Genomic DNA, 17,438 nt, shown 5'->3' with positions numbered 1-17,438 from the left:
TACAGGGGTAGGGGGGATAGCTCTCAGTACAAGTGAGGGAATACAGGGGTAGGGGAGATAGCTCTCAGTACAAGTGAGGGAATACAGGGGTAGGGGAGATAGCTCTCAGTACAAGTGAGGGAATACAGGGGTAGGGGAGATAGCTCTCAGTACAAGTGAGGGAATACAGGGGTAGGGGAGATAGCTCTCAGTACAAGTGAGGGAATACAGGGGTAGGGGAGATAGCTCTAAGTACAAGTGAGGGAATACAGGGGTAGGGGGGATAGCTCTCAGTACAAGTGAGGGAATACAGGGTTATGGGAGATAGCTCTCAGAACAAGTGAGGGAATACAGGGGTATGGGAGATAGCTCTCAGTACAAGTGAGAGAATACAGGGGTAGGGGGGATAGCTCTCAGTACAAGTGAGGGAATACAGGGGTAGGGGGAGATAGCACTCAGTACAAGTGAGGGAATACAGGGTATGGGAGATAGCTCTCAGAACAAGTGAGGGAATACAGGGGTAGGGGGGATAGCTCTCAGTACAAGTGAGGGAATACAGGGTTATGGGAGATAGCTCTCAGAACAAGTGAGGGAATACAGGGGTAGGGGGGATAGCTCTCAGTACAAGTGAGGGAATACAGGGGTAGGGGGGATAGCTCTCAGAACAAGTGAGGGAATACAGGGGTAGGGGGGATAGCTCTCAGTACAAGTGAGGGAATACAGGGGTAGGGGGATAGCTCTCAGTACAAGTGAGGTAATAATAAAACAGTACCTTTACTTGATCCCAACTAAGATATAATTACCCCTTATTGGGGGCAGAACAGCCCTACTGGGTTTATTTCATGGTTAAATGATTCCCTTTTCTCTGTAATAATAAAACAGTACCTGTACTTGATCCCAACTAAGATATAATTACCCCTTATTGGGGGCAGAACAGCCCTATTGGGTTTATTTCATGGTTAAATGATTCCCTTTTCTCTGTAATAATAAAACAGTACCTGTACTTGATCCCAACTAAGATATATTTACCCCTTATTGGGGCAGAACAGCCCTATTGGGTTTATTTCATGGTTAAATGATTCCCTTTTCTCTGTAATAATAAAACAGTACCTGTACTTGATCCCAACTAAGATATAATTACCCCTTATTGGGGGCAGAACAGCCCTATTGGGTTTATTTCATGGTTAAATGATTCCCTTTTCTCTGTAATAATAAAACAGTACCTGTACTTGATCCCAACTAAGATATAATTACCCCTTATTGGGGCAGAACAGCCCTATTGGGTTTATTTCATGGTTAAATGATTCCCTTTTCTCTGTAATAATAAAACAGTACCTGTACTTGATCCCAACTAAGATATATTTACCCCTTATTGGGGCAGAACAGCCATGCACAGGCACTTTTCAATGCACACAGTGTAAGAAAATAAATTACAAATTTCACTCAAACTTTCCTGCTTGCTGGACATGGAGCTCATTCATCCCCTATCCCCTTCCACATGTAATAACGCCTCAGTCCCCAACACCTGAACTAGCTTTTCCAGCCTCAGTGAACACAGCCCCAGTTTCTCTCTACATCTGCTGAATCTCATAGAGCATTTTGGGCCTAATGAGCCACAATCTTGACCAAAAATATCAGCACTTTTCAACCCTATTTTTTCGTAATAATGCAAAATAAAAGCTAATGGCGCAGGAGGGGGGGGGGGGGCACATATTAATACTGTACCCACAGGGCCCTTAAAGGGTTTGTTTAACTTTTAGTATGATGTAGAAAGTGATATTCTGCGAAAATTTACAATTGGTCGTCATTTTTTCTTATTTGTGTATTTTTAATTATTTTATTATCATTTGTGCTGGCTGATACATTATATAGCTTTAAGAAGGGGCTGGATGGATTCTTAGCAAGTGAGGGAATACAGGGGTAGGGGGGATAGCTCTCAGTACAAGTGAGGGAATACAGGGGTAGGGGGGATAGCTCTCAGTACAAGTGAGGGAATACAGGGGTATGGGAGATAGCTCTCAGTACAAGTGAGGGAATACAGGGGTATGGGAGATAGCTCTCAGTACAAGTGAGGGAATACAGGGGTAGGGGGATAGCTCTCAGTACAAGTGAGGGAATACAGGGGTATGGGAGATAGCTCTCAGTACAAGTGAGGGAATACAGGGGTAGGGGAGATAGCTCTCAGTACAAGTGAGGGAATACAGGGGTAGGGGAGATAGCTCTCAGTACAAGTGAGGGAATACAGGGGTAGGGGGGATATCTCTCAGTACAAGTGAGGGAATACAGGGGTAGGGGGGATAGCTCTCAGTACAAGTGAGGGAATACAGGGGTAGGGGAGATAGCTCTCAGTACAAGTGAGGGAATACAGGGGTAGGGGGGATAGCTCTCAGTACAAGTGAGGGAATACAGGGGTAGGGGAGATAGCTCTCAGTACAAGTGAGGGAATACAGGGGTATGGGAGATAGCTCTCAGTACAAGTGAGGGAATACAGGGGTATGGGAGATAGCTCTCAGTACAAGTGAGGGAATACAGGGGTAGGGGAGATAGCTCTCAGTACAAGTGAGGGAATACAGGGGTATGGGAGATAGCTCTCAGTACAAGTGAGGGAATACAGGGGTAGGGGAGATAGCTCTCAGTACAAGTGAGGGAATACAGGGGTAGGGGAGATAGCTCTCAGTACAAGTGAGGGAATACAGGGGTAGGGGAGATAGCTCTCAGTACAAGTGAGGGAATACAGGGGTAGGGGGGATAGCTCTCAGTACAAGTGAGGGAATACAGGGGTAGGGGAGATAGCTCTCAGTACAAGTGAGGGAATACAGGGGTAGGGGGGATAGCTCTCAGTACAAGTGAGGGAATACAGGGTTATGGGAGATAGCTCTCAGAACAAGTGAGGGAATACAGGGGTATGGGAGATAGCTCTCAGTACAAGTGAGAGAATACAGGGGTAGGGGGGATAGCTCTCAGTACAAGTGAGGGAATACAGGGGTAGGGGGGATAGCTCTCAGAACAAGTGAGGGAATACAGGGGTAGGGGGGATAGCTCTCAGTAAAAGTGAGGGAATACAGGGGTAGGGGGGATAGCTCTCAGTACAAGTGAGGGAATACAGGGGTAGGGGAGATAGCTCTCAGTACAAGTGAGGGAATACAGGGGTAGGGGAGATAGCTCTCAGTACAAGTGAGGGAATACAGGGGTATGGGAGATAGCTCTCAGTACAAGTGAGGGAATACAGGGGTATGGGAGATAGCTCTCAGTACAAGTGAGGGAATACAGGGGTAGGGGAGATAGCTCTCAGTACAAGTGAGGGAATACAGGGGTAGGGGAGATAGCTCTCAGAACAAGTGAGGGAATACAGGGGTAGGGGGGATAGCTCTCAGTACAAGTGAGGGAATACAGGGTTATGGGAGATAGCTCTCAGAACAAGTGAGGGAATACAGGGGTAGGGGGGATAGCTCTCAGTACAAGTGAGGGAATACAGGGGTAGGGGGGATAGCTCTCAGAACAAGTGAGGGAATACAGGGGTAGGGGGGATAGCTCTCAGTACAAGTGAGGGAATACAGGGTTATGGGAGATAGCTCTCAGAACAAGTGAGGGAATACAGGGGTAGGGGGATAGCTCTCAGTACAAGTGAGGGAATACAGGGGTAGGGGAGATAGCTCTCAGTACAAGTGAGGGAATACAGGGGTAGGGGAGATAGCTCTCAGTACAAGTGAGGGAATACAGGGGTAGGGGAGATAGCTCTCAGAACAAGTGAGGGAATACAGGGGTAGGGGGGATAGCTCTCAGTACAAGTGAGGGAATACAGGGTTATGGGAGATAGCTCTCAGAACAAGTGAGGGAATACAGGGGTAGGGGGGATAGCTCTCAGTACAAGTGAGGGAATACAGGGGTAGGGGGGATAGCTCTCAGTACAAGTGAGGGAATACAGGGGTAGGGGGGATAGCTCTCAGAACAAGTGAGGGAATACAGGGGTAGGGGGGATAGCTCTCAGTAAAAGTGAGGGAATACAGGGTTATGGGAGATAGCTCTCAGAACAAGTGAGGGAATACAGGGGTAGGGGGATAGCTCTCAGTACAAGTGAGGGAATACAGGGGTAGGGGAGATAGCTCTCAGTACAAGTGAGGGAATACAGGGGTAGGGGGGATAGCTCTCAGTACAAGTGAGGGAATACAGGGGTAGGGAAGATAGCTCTCAGTACAAGTGAGGGAATACAGGGGTAGGGGGAGATAGCTCTCAGTACAAGTGAGGGAATACAGGGGTAGGGGGGATAGCTCTCAGTACAAGTGAGGGAATACAGGGGTATGGGAGATAGCTCTCAGTACAAGTGAGGGAATACAGAGGTAGGGGGGATAGCTCTCAGTACAAGTGAGGTAATACAGGGGTAGGGGAGATAGCTCTCAGTACAAGTGAGGGAATACAGGGGTAGGGGAGATAGCTCTCAGTACAAGTGAGGGAATACAGGGGTAGGGGAGATAGCTCTCAGTACAAGTGAGGGAATACAGGGGTAGGGGGGATAGCTCTCAGTACAAGTGAGGGAATACAGGGGTATGGGAGATAGCTCTCAGTACAAGTGAGGGAATACAGGGGTAGGGGAGATAGCTCTCAGTACAAGTGAGGGAATACAGGGGTAGGGGGAGATAGCTCTCAGAACAAGTGAGGGAATACAGGGGTAGGGGGGATAGCTCTCAGTACAAGTGAGGGAATACAGGGGTAGGGGGAGATAGCTCTCAGTACAAGTGAGGGAATACAGGGGTAGGGGAGATAGCTCTCAGTACAAGTGAGGGAATACAGGGGTATGGGAGATAGCTCTCAGTACAAGTGAGGGAATACAGGGGTATGGGAGATAGCTCTCAGTACAAGTGAGGGAATACAGGGGTAGGGGAGATAGCTCTCAGTACAAGTGAGGGAATACAGGGGTAGGGGGAGATAGCTCTCAGTACAAGTGAGGGAATACAGGGGTAGGGGGGATAGCTCTCAGTACAAGTGAGGGAATACAGGGGTAGGGGAGATAGCTCTCAGTACAAGTGAGGGAATACAGGGGTATGGGAGATAGCTCTCAGTACAAGTGAGGGAATACAGGGGTAGGGGAGATAGCTCTCAGTACAAGTGAGGGAATACAGGGGTATGGGAGATAGCTCTCAGTACAAGTGAGGGAATACAGGGGTAGGGGAGATAGCTCTCAGTACAAGTGAGGGAATACAGGGGTATGGGAGATAGCTCTCAGTACAAGTGAGGGAATACAGGGGTAGGGGGGATAGCTCTCAGTACAAGTGAGGGAATACAGGGGTAGGGGAGATAGCTCTCAGTACAAGTGAGGGAATACAGGGGTATGGGAGATAGCTCTTAGTACAAGTTGCCCCAGGGACTGGTCCCATTGTCATCTTGGAGTCAAGAATGAGTTTTTTCCCCTCTGGGGCAAATTAGAGAGGCTTCAGATGGGGTTTTTGCCTTCCTCTGGATCAACTAGCAGTTAAGCAGGTTATACACACACCAAAAGGATTATTAGGAACACCATACTAATACGGTGTTTGATCCCCTTTCGCCTTCAGAACTGCCTTAATTCTACATGGCATTGATTTAACAAGGTGCTGAAAGCATTCTTTAGAAATGTTGGCCCATATTGATAGGATAGCATCTTGCAGTTGAGGGAGATTTGTGGGATGCACATCCAGGGCACGAAGCTCCCGTTCCACCACATCCCAGATGCTCTATTGGGTTGAGATCTGGTGACTGTGTGGGCCATTTTAGTACAGTGAACTCATTGTCATGTTCAAGAAACCAATTTGAAATGATTCGAGCTTTGTGACATGGTGCATTATCCTGCTGGAAGAAGCCATCAGAGGATTGGTACATGGTGGTCATAAAGGGATGGACATGGTCAGAAACAATGCTCAGGTAGGCCGTGGCATTCAAACGATGCCCAATTGGCACTAAGGGGCCTAAAGTGTGCCAAGAAAACATCCCCCACACCATTACACCACCACCAGCCTGCACAGTGGTAACAAGGCATGATGGATCCATGTTCTCATTCTGTTTAGGCCAAATTCTGACTCTACCATTTGAATGTCTCAACAGAAATCGAGACTCACCAGACCAGGCAACATTTTTCCAGTCTTCAACTGTCCAATTTTGGTGAGCTTGTGCAAATTGTAGCCTCTTTTTCCTATTTGTAGTGGAGATGAGTGGTACCCAGTGGGGTCTTCTGCTGTTGTAGCCCATCCGCCTCAAGGTTGTGCGTGTTGTGGCTTCACAAATGCTTTGCTGCTACCTCGGTTGTAACGAGTGGTTATTTCAGTCAAAGTTGCTCTTCTATCAGCTTGAATCAGTCGGCCCATTCTCCTCTGACCTCTAGCATCAACAAGGCATTTTCGCCCACAGGACTCCCGCATTCTGGAAGTTTTTCCATTTTCACACCATTTTTTGTAAACCCTAGAAATGGTTGTGCGTGAAAATCCCAGTAACTGAGCAGATTGTGAAATACGGCCCGTCTGGCACCAACAACCATGCCACGCTCAAAATTGCTTAAATCAATTCTTTCCCATTCTGACATTCAGTTTGGAGTTCAGGAGATTGTCTTGACCAGGACCCCTAAATGTATTGAAGCAACTGCCATGTGATTGATTAGATAATTGCATTAATGAGAAATTGAACAGGTGTTCCTAATAAACCTTTTGGTGAGTGTATATAGGCATTATGGTTGAACGTGATGGCCGTAGGTCTTTTTTCAACCTAACTTACTATGTTATTTTTTTGTTCAGCAACTCTCCGGTTAGACATTTCAGCAGTTCTCGGGTTGCTAGGGTCCAAAGTACCTTAGCAACCAGGGTATCGCCAATGTAAAGTTGCAAGGAGATACTGGAATAGATCTGAATTGAAAGATAAGTAATACAAATCGTAGTGTCAAAGAGAAATAGTTTTTTGGTTGCCGGGGACAGTGACCCGCGGCAAATAATTCAAAAACTATACAAAATAAATAATGAAGACCAACTGAAGAGTTGTTTGGAATTGACCATTAAGTTAATGTAAAGGTGAAGCACCTTAAGCCTTTAGTGATACCGCTGCAGATGGGCGAACTGGGGCAGTCGCAAAAAGAAGCCCAAATTCACTCACACCCACATTTGAACGCAGACTCTGTACAATGTAATTAATGTTATTATTTATTTATTTGTTTGTTTGATTAAAGACAAGACTTGTGTTCATTCTCTCCACATAAGAAAGGAACCAAGTCGTTCAAATGGCTACGTATCCCCGCCCAATATGGATATGACGCAACCCCGCCCCCTTGTTCTACGCACTTTCCCCGCCCCCGTCGCCATTTTGCGCAGAGAGCGCCGGCTCCCGTCCCGCTATTTTCTTACAGAATTTTCCCGCCTTGCAGCTCGCTTGCCGGGGAATACTCACCGGATCCCTCCCTCACAGAGGCCTCGGAGCTCGGAGCTAGCGGGGGCGGCTGCTATCGGCTGGCGTGCCTCGGATGGCTGCGGATTGTGTTTGGTGACAGCTCCCGGAGACCAGAGAGGAGGAGCCGCCGCCGCTCAGGTGAGTCCCAGACAAGATGGCGGCCGCGAACTGCCTGCCCAGTGCCGGGTCATTTCCCTCTGTGCGCCGGGCATTGCCCTTCTGTACGCCGGCTGTTTCCCTGTAATCTCACAAGGGTTCTGCCTTCATTCCCCCCCCCATCTCTCTCTCTGTGCGGCTCCTTCTCTCCCTCTCTGCGTGCCGGCTCCCTTCCTGCTGCCACTTCTCCTACATCTCCTTCTCTCACTAAATGCCGGCTCCCTTCCTGCCTGTTCTTTTACATTTCCCTCTCTCACTAAATGCCGGCTCCCTTGCATCTCCCTCCCTACCTAAATGCCGTCTCCCTTGCATCTCCCTACCAACCTAAATGCCAGCTCCCTTGCATCTCCCTACCAACCTAAATGCCAGCTCCCTTGCATCTCCCTACCAACCTAAATGCCGGCTCCCTTGCATCTCCCTGCCTACCAACCTAAATGCCGGCTCCCTTGCATCTCCCTACCTACCTAAATGCCGGCTCCCTTGCATCTCCCTCCCTGCCAACCTAAATGCCAGCTCCCTTGCATCTCCCTCCCTGCCAACCCAAATGCCGGCTCCCTTGCATCTCCCTACCTACCTAAATGCCGGCTCCCTTGCATCTCCCTACCTACCTAAATGCCGGCTCCCTTGTATTTCCCTCCCTACCAACCTAAATGCCGGCTCCCTTGCATCTCCCTCCCTACCTAAATGCCGTCTCCCTTGCATCTCCCTACCAACCTAAATGCCAGCTCCCTTGCATCTCCCTACCAACCTAAATGCCAGCTCCCTTGCATCTCCCTACCAACCTAAATGCCGGCTCCCTTGCATCTCCCTGCCTACCAACCTAAATGCCGGCTCCCTTGCATCTCCCTACCTACCTAAATGCCGGCTCCCTTGCATCTCCCTCCCTGCCAACCTAAATGCCGGCTCCCTTGCATCTCCCTCCCTGCCAACCCAAATGCCGGCTCCCTTGCATCTCCCTACCTACCTAAATGCCGGCTCCCTTGCATCTCCCTACCTACCTAAATGCCGGCTCCCTTGCATCTCCCTCCCTGCCAACCTAAATGCCAGCTCCCTTGCATCTCCCTCCCTGCCAACCCAAATGCCGGCTCCCTTGCATCTCCCTACCTACCTAAATGCCGGCTCCCTTGCATCTCCCTACCTACCTAAATGCCGGCTCCCTTGCATCTCCCTCCCTGCCAACCTAAATGCCGGCTCCCTTGTATTTCCCTCCCTACCAACCTAAATGCCGGCTCCCTTGCATCTCCCTATTAACCTAAATGCCGGCTCCCTTGCATCTCCCTACCAACCTAAATGCAGGCTCCCTTGCATCTCCCTACCAACCTAAATGCCGGCTCCCTTGCATCTCCCTCCCTGCCAACCTAAATGCCAGCTCCCTTGCATCTCCCTCCCTGCCAACCCAAATGCCGGCTCCCTTGCATCTCCCTACCTACCTAAATGCCGGCTCCCTTGCATCTCCCTACCTACCTAAATGCCGGCTCCCTTGCATCTCCCTCCCTGCCAACCTAAATGCCGGCTCCCTTGTATTTCCCTCCCTACCAACCTAAATGCCGGCTCCCTTGCATCTCCCTATTAACCTAAATGCCGGCTCCCTTGCATCTCCCTATTAACCTAAATGCCGGCTCCCTTGCATCTCCCTACCAACCTAAATGCCGGCTCCCTTGCATCTCCCTACCAACCTAAATGCCGGCTCCCTTGCATCTCCCTCCCTGCCAACCTAAATGCCGGCTCCCTTGTATTTCCCTCCCAACCAACCTAAATGCAGGCTCCCTTGCATCTCCCTACCAACCTAAATGCCGGCTCCCTTGCATCTCCCTCCCTGCCAACCTAAATGCCGGCTCCCTTGCATCTCCCTACTAACCTAAATGCCGGCTCCCTTGCATCTCCCTACCAACCTAAATGCCGGCTCCCTTGCATCTCCCTACCAACCTAAATGCCGGCTCCCTTGCATCTCCCTACCAACCTAAATGCCGGCTCCCTTGCATCTCCCTACCAACCTAAATGCCGGCTCCCTTGCATCTCCCTCCCTGCCAACCTAAATGCCGGCTCCCTTGTATTTCCCTCCCTACCAACCTAAATGCCGGCTCCCTTGCATCTCCCTACCAACCTAAATGCCGGCTCCCTTGCATTTCCCTCCCTGCCAACCTAAATGCCTGCTCCCTTGCATTTCCCTCCCTGCCAACCTAAATGCTGGCTTCCTTGCATCTCCCTCCCTACCTAAATGCCAGCTCTCTTGCATTTCCCTCCCTCCCTACCTAAATGCCGGCTCCCTTGCATCTCCCTTCCAACCTAAATGCCGGCTTCCTTGCATCTCCCTCCCTACCAACCTAAATTCTGGCTCCCTTGCATCTCCCTCCTTACCAACCTAAATGCCGGCTCTTTTGCATTTCCCTCCCTACCTAAATGCCAGCTCTCTTGCATTTCCCTCCCTACCTAAATGCCGGCTCCCTTGCATTTCCCACCCTACCTAAATGCCGACTCCCTTGCATTTCCCTCCCTGCCTAAATGCCTGCTCCCTTGAATCTCCATTTCTACCTAATTGCCGGCTCCCTTGCTTCTCCCTACCTACCTAAATGCCGACACTCTAGCATCTTCCTACCTATCTAACTTCTAGCTCCGTTGCTATGTACTTGCTGGCTACCTTGCATTTCACTCCCTACCTAAATGCCAGCTGACAAGCATTTACTTTTACTCTACCTTAATGCCACCTCCCTACCTAATTGCCACCTTCTTTGCTTCTCCCTACCTTAATTCCACTCACTACCTAAATACCTGCTCCCTTGCCCTTCTGCCTGTATGCCAGTTTCCTTCTTTGCACCCTACCCCTGTCCCTGAAACCCCTCACTGTGCAGGCCCTTCCCTCTGTAATATACTGTAACTCTCACCTTGTGGCTGGGAGTTATGTGTTATTAAGGGCCACAGTGCACAGTGATCATATACACAGTGTGATGCTATGGCTTTGCGTACATTGGCCCTTTACATCTTGGCGTTGCTGTACCTTATAGTTTATTACTATAGAGAGCGAATAAGAGCCACTGACCAGTTAATTATCTGTTATTGTTTACAAGCTCTGCTTGCCTGCAGCATGGACCAGATACTACCCCCCCTTCCCTGTATGTTGGGAATCACATGGTTCTTGTCAGTACCCACCTACCCCTTGTATGTTTTTCACACCTACCTCCATAGGTTAAGGCTTTTGCGGTCTTCTCCCCTGGCATGTTTGTTTGTGGGCAGTTTTCCCCAGGTTCCGTCTCGGTCCCTTTACATTACATTTCTTCTCACCTCCATTTTTAAATAAACAATAACATATCTATAGGGAACCTCAGTGTTTGCCCTATTATGTAAGGCTTTTTAATCTGAATCTTTAATTTGCTGCCAGAGAACTTGCACCCATTGAGGTCTGTTACAAGTCCGACACTGTTTTGTGCCAGCTGTGATCTGATTGGCTGTAAGGCCAACAGCATTCACATATATAATATATATTAAAATGTATTTTACGCACACATACCTGATTCCGCTTGTTGCAATGTGTTGGATAAAAAACAGTGAACAAAATATAACAGCAACAGTAAAACCGTAGCCTCACAGAGCCAGTAGATTTTTGGCTGCTGGGGTCAGTGACTCCTGTTTTAAAAATCAGGAAAAAGTCAGAAAAAAAAAAACTAAAAAAAAAAAAAGACCAGCTGAATCAGACTATATATATTTTACATACAAATACCTGATTCCAAGGAAACCATGATAGTCTGCCTTGTGCTCTCATGGGAGAGGGGTGTATCACATTGTGAGCTTATATTGTATATTTTCCCTTTAAATTGACTGAGCCCTGAATGGCAAGACAACTAGTTTAATACAGTTTATAATTAAAGGAGAAGGAAATGTACAAGGAGAAAACCACACGGCCCAGGGTAGCTGCGAGAGACCCGTCCTCTTCCTCCTGTCTTTGCGCCACTTGCGCAGTAGAGTGAAAAGATGAACTTTTAACAAAAAAAGCCATCTTTTTCACTCTTCTGCACGTACGCCAGCCCCGTGATTCCGGAGATAGACGTGAGAAGGAAGAGGATTGTTCCCTCGCAGCTACTCCAGGCTGGTGCGGTTTTCTTCTAACCAACCTGGGGTATAAGGTAAGCGATTACAATCACTGGGGGGTTCCATTTTGGCACCCCCCCCCACAGTGATTATACCTTTTCTTTGGTGATCCCCAACCAGTGGCTCAGGGGCAACATGTTGCTCCCCAACCCCTTGGATGTTGCTCTCAGTGCCCCCAAACCAGGGAGTTATTTTAAAATTCCTGACTCGGGGGCAAGTTTTGGTTAATAAAAACAAGATTTCCTACCAAATAAAGCCCCCTGTAAGCTGATAGGGTGCATAGAGGCCCCTAATAGCCAATCACAGCCCTTATTTGGCTCCTCCATGAACTTTTATGGTGCTTGTGTTGCTTTTCAAGTCTTTTTACGTTTGACTGTGGCTCCCGAGTAAGAAAGGTTGGGGACCCCTGGTCAATGGCCTTGGTTCTGATATTGGGTGTCCTTATATTGAATTTGTCCGCCTCAGGCATCAGTGGCCCCTAATTAAAAGTCATTCTATTCAGTAAAATATTATTTGTGCAGTTCAGCTGGAACTCACGCACAGGGAGTGACATTTACTTTCTCCATCCATAAACCTACCTACATGGATTGCCCCCATCTGGCTTCCTATTCCTACCTGGGCTGGGTATCAGTGAGACAGAGTGCAGAAATACCAAGAAACGTGCATTATGTGTCTATATAAGGGCAGACTCCTATTCCATGATGGCCCTGATCCCCTGGTTACTGATGTCATTGTGCGGGTTCCTTCCAAGCCTGCGCTCGCTTGTTGCATTGTATTGGACAGAAAAACAATGAACAAAAATGAACAGTAAAACCGTAGCCAATAGTTTTTTGGCTGCTGGGGTCAGTGACCCCTGTTAAAAATCTGGAAAGAGTCAGAAAAGAAATAACTGTTAAAACAACATAAAGACCAGTTGAATTAGACTTCATTCTTCTAGATACTGTATATCATGACCTGGATGAATGAGAATCTTCATAGACATTGATAAAAAAGAATGGCTATCCTCTGATCTGTAAAAGTTATCTTAAAGGGGTGGTTCACCTTCAGTTTAACACTTACGTATGTTATCGAATGGCCTGTTCTCCATTTTTATTTTATTTTTTATAGTTTATTTGCATTCCTTTATTGACTCCTTCCAGCTTTCAAATGGGGGTTACTGACCACAGCAGCCAAAAAAACGTTTGCTCTGTAAGGCTACAGTTATATTGTTGTAACTTTGTACTACTGCCTGGTTGCAAGGTTAAATTGAACCCTAGCAACCAGATAGCTGCTGAAATTCCAAACTGGAGAGCTGCTGAACAAAAAAAGCTAAATAATTAGTTTAAAGGGGAACTATCCCTTTTACTTGATGGCAAACTTCAGCACAAGTAAAATTGGTGGGAGTAGGATTTGGCCATCTTGTGTGTACTTTCACCTTCCAGCATTCTTATTATGGGTTATCTGTGACTTGGGCGATACTTTTTTATGTTTCAGCACATAGCCATTTAGTGCCCGGATTACCCAGCCTAAATACACGCAATACAATCGAACAAACATAGTTAGTTTTGTGCAGTTATTGCACCGTGTGTGGGCTCAGAATTATTGTCTTGATCATTTTCGTACCATGGTGATCGGTTGTTTAGTCGGTCAGGCAGGTTATAAAATTTTGGTCAGATAATAAAATCTGTGCAGGTACTGTGTATCTGCCGATATCCGTGGGGGGCCTACAATGCATTTCCAGGAAGTCACTTTCGTATGATTGGTGTCTGCCAACTCTTTCATATCCAGATTATCCTCCAATTTGGTATTTTTAAGGCTTTATTCTGCAATTTCAGCCTAAATGTTAGTTTTAAATTGTTTTATTTGATCGTACGATCGATATCCGAGCATTCTTCGGAAGAAGGCTAAAATCTGTACATGTATGGGCAGCTTAAAGGAGAAGGAATGGTAAAAACTGAGTAAGCTTTATCAGAAAGGTCTAGAGCTGGGCGGTATGACCAAAAATTTATATCACGGTATTTTTCAAAATTATATCGGTATCACGGTATTTGACGGTATATAAATAAAAAATAAAAAATAAATAATAAATATTGGTGGCCCCCCCAACCCCCCCAGCCACAACCCCCCCCAACCCCCACAGCCCCCCCAACCCCAGCCACAACCCCCCCAGCCACAACCCCCCCAGCACCAGCCACAACCCCCCCAGCCCCAACCCCCCCAGCCCCAGCACCAGCCACAACCCCCCCAGCACCAGCCACAACCCCCCCAGCCCCAGCCACAACCCCCCCAACCCCAGCACCAGCCACAACCCCCCCAGCCCCAGCCACAACCCCCCCAGCCCCAGCCACAACAGCCCCAGCCCCAGCCACAACAGCCCCAGCCCCAGCCACAACAGCCCCAGCCACAACCCCCCCAGCCCCAGCCACAACCCCCCCAACCCCAGCACCAGCCACAACCCCCCCCAGCACCAGCCACAACCCCCCCAGCCCCAGCCACAACCCCCCCAGCCCCAGCCACAACCCCCCCAGCACCAGCCACAACCCCCCCAACCCCAGCACCAGCCACAACCCCCCCAGCACCAGCCCCAGCCCAACTTACCCAACTTGTGGTTCCTCCAGCTCCAGCGATGCGTCCTAGCGACGTCGCGTGCGCGCCGACGTCACGTGCGCACGGGCGCAACCCGGATGTAATTGGATAAAAACTGCAGGAGGCGCGCATACCGGTATAGCGGTATGTTCAAAAATCATATCGTTTTTTTTTCAAAAACCGGTATACCGGTTAAACCGGTATACCGCCCAGCACTAGAAAGGTCTATGTAAATACAGCCATAAGCACTCACAGAAACGCTGCACTGAGTCCTCTATCAAAAGAAACACAGGATTTCTTGTCTCCTTTTTTTGTCAACATGTTCTTCAATATCAGACTTCCTCTTTGGGAAAAATCCTTCATTCCCGGGGGTAGAGCCTGCACAGCTCTCTCCTCTCTCCCCTCCCATAAGAATTTACTCCCCCTCCCTTTAGAATATGTGATCTATGCTACCAACTAGAGCTGCAGCAGGAAGCTATGGAAACCAAGCTAAAATGGCAGCTGTAATCTTAAACAGAGGGAGCTTCTAGTGCTGGTTACTCAGGTATATTAAAGATACCTGCAGAATAAATATAATGTTCTAGCTGGCACTATTGTTGCTAATCTCTTGGCAGTAAAATGCCTTTCCTTCTTTAAGGTCAGTTAGGGTTTAATCTATGGGCGGACTCTTTTCTGCAGCCTTACATATACTTTGGACAATAACAGTAACTTTTCATTTTTTTTGCAACCATGTTAATGTTACAAGGAGGGGGGGGCAATGGAAAGGGTGATGCCGAGAGTCCAAAAAGCACTGCTCCAAGTCATTCTAAAGGAAGAGGAGATTGTGTAAGGCAGGTTAGGTGGGCTGTTATTGTGGAGAGCAAACTCTCAACTTTGCATGTATCAGTGGTGGTGTCCCTTTTGCTGGGAGTAGTGGCGTAATGTGAAGCACATGTGCCCTTTCTCCTGATTAAAGGGGAAGATGCCACAGATGGAGCAGTGGAAGTGTTTACATGCATACACTTTTATATTAACTTTTTGTCTGTTATAGAATGCCCTATTCCTCGCAACTTGGAAATCTGTAAAAAAAAAAAAAAATAATAATAATGAAGACCAATTGCAAACTATTTGCCTCCCACATCCTCATTTTTCCGGCTTTCAAAAGGGGTTCACTCACCCCAACCGCCAAAAACTATTGCTCTGCGCACTTACAAATATTAGTTTTGTTACTTTTTATTACTTATCTTACTATTCAGCCCCTCTCCTATTCATATTTCAGGAGGGGGCACAGGCAGTACTATGGTTAAGAGCCCCTGGCAGAGGTGGGTATTGGGGCAACCAATGGACTAATAATTTGTGGTTGCCTGGGGTTTGTGCTCGTCTGACTTATTTCAGGGAGCTTGCAAGTAAAATGGAAAAGCTCCTGGGAATTATGGGAATTCTTTTAGTCCAGGGTACCTGCACATTATATTTAAACACACACAAATAAGACCCTTTTATTTTTTGGTGTTACTGCTCCTTTAACAGCCAGCTTATGCTTGTACCTGGTCTGCTGGTCCTTGATCCAGCCCCTTGCCTGGATCATCCCATCCCCGCTTAGCATGGATACATAAGATTAGATATTGATTATAAATCTTTGCCTGATTCAGATCAGGTTGGGATGCCTACAGAGCCTAAAAGTGAAGACACACGGAGCTACTAGTAGCAGCTACTTGTCTACTAAAAAAAGACAATGCTGATCATTTACTGATTATTGTCTCTGTGTTAGAAGAGGCAATTCTCAGTATTGTCTATAGTAGGGTATTTTCTGGAGTTTAGTAGCCTTGAAAAAGTAGCTGCTACTAGTAACCCAGTGTGTCATCATCCTAGCAGTTGGCATTGCACAATGGTTTAAGTCCCCAACCAGTGGCTCGGGGACAACATGTTGCTCCCCAACCCCTTGGATGCTGCTTTCAGTGCCCCCAAACCAGGTAGTTATTTTTGAATTCCTGACTTGGGGGCAAGTTTTGGTCGAATAAAAACAAGATTTCCTACCAAATAAAGCCCCTGTAAGCCGATAGTGTGCATAGAGGCCCCTAATAGCCAATCACAGCCCTTATTTGGCTCCTCCATGAACTGTTATGGTGCTTGTGTTGCTCCAAGTCTTTTAACATCTGACTGTGGCTCCCGAGTAAGAAAGGTTGGGGCCCCCTTGTTTACATAATGTTCTGTGAAGCTCATAGGCTTCATGCCCTGTGTAGGTACATCCGGAATGTGCTACCTGTATAAAGTAGAATTATACAAAGAGATGCTTCCATAAAGTCTTCTAATGCTCAGCAAAACTGCTCAACTTGATTGACTATAACGTTGCATTCCGAGCACAGTGGATCCATGTGTAGCAAAAAAGATGGCAACAGTGTCAAAATAAAACAGCAACTATTTATATCTGAACCTTATTGTAACATTGTGGGCCTTAGAGGGATGCAGTGACCATTAGTGGTTTTAGACAAGAAATATTTCATGGCTATTTCTAGCCTAAGTGGGGGTACTCTTATGGCTTTGTTGATTGGCTCAGATGGATTATTGGCTTTCCAGTTTTTATTATTACAAGCTGCCTGCCTTGATCAGGGGACCAGCAGAACAGGTAGACCTCTGTGCAGACCTCTGAATTAGGGTGATCAGATCACTTGAAAATTCCAGGACATGTCTAATAAATACACGTTGCAGGGAAATCAGTTCAGCCCCACTAGCTGGATTTTTTCCAGTGTCCCTTGAGTTTAAGTGATCTGGTCACCCTACACTGTATAGTGGTAAGTTCAGTACCAGCCTACTCTACTGTTTTTATTATTATTATTAACATTTATTTATAAAGCGCCAATATATTCCGCAGCGCTGTACTTATGTCCCTTTTAAAGTTTGTAAATGTCGACAGAATCTTCTTGCTTTAGTATTAGACATGCCTTTTCTGAGTGTAGATTGTTCTGGGCACCTAGATTTCCAGGAACTCTGATGTGCCATAAAAATGCTTGGCCATGATCACGCCATATGAAGTCTTTTGCTCTCATTTACTTTATTCATTGATTATTTGCAGAAAATGTTGGCCGTAACCTCCTATTTTAGGTTTAAGAATGTTACAGAATGACTTATTCTTAGAACCTTTTGCATTGGTCTTATTTAATTACATTATTTTTATTGCTCTGTGCAGCTACACTTTTATATGTCTTTTTATTACTTATCCTTCTGTTCAGTCCCACTCCTATTCTGTCTTTCACTGCCTTGTTGCTAGGGTTGCTTAGTCT

General features: G+C 47.3%; 1 non-coding gene across 2 annotated transcripts in view; it reads left to right on the top strand.

Annotated features, from left to right (window-relative positions):
- Positions 1-7,265: 7,265 nt before the first annotated feature.
- The window catches only part of srcap, a 38,617-nt gene continuing 28,444 nt past the window's right edge, over positions 7,266-17,438 (top strand). For both annotated transcript variants that reach the window (XR_004220383.1, XR_209044.4), the window contains exon 1: positions 7,266-7,515. This is a non-coding gene — a transcript (Snf2-related CREBBP activator protein). The remainder of the gene's footprint in view (positions 7,516-17,438) is intronic.

The sequence above is a fragment of the Xenopus tropicalis genome, chromosome 9, assembly GCF_000004195.4.
Source record: "Xenopus tropicalis strain Nigerian chromosome 9, UCB_Xtro_10.0, whole genome shotgun sequence".
Classification (NCBI taxonomy): Eukaryota; Metazoa; Chordata; class Amphibia; order Anura; family Pipidae; genus Xenopus; species Xenopus tropicalis.
Note: the sequence above shows the minus strand (reverse complement) of the source record. Positions and strands in the feature narration are given on the sequence as shown.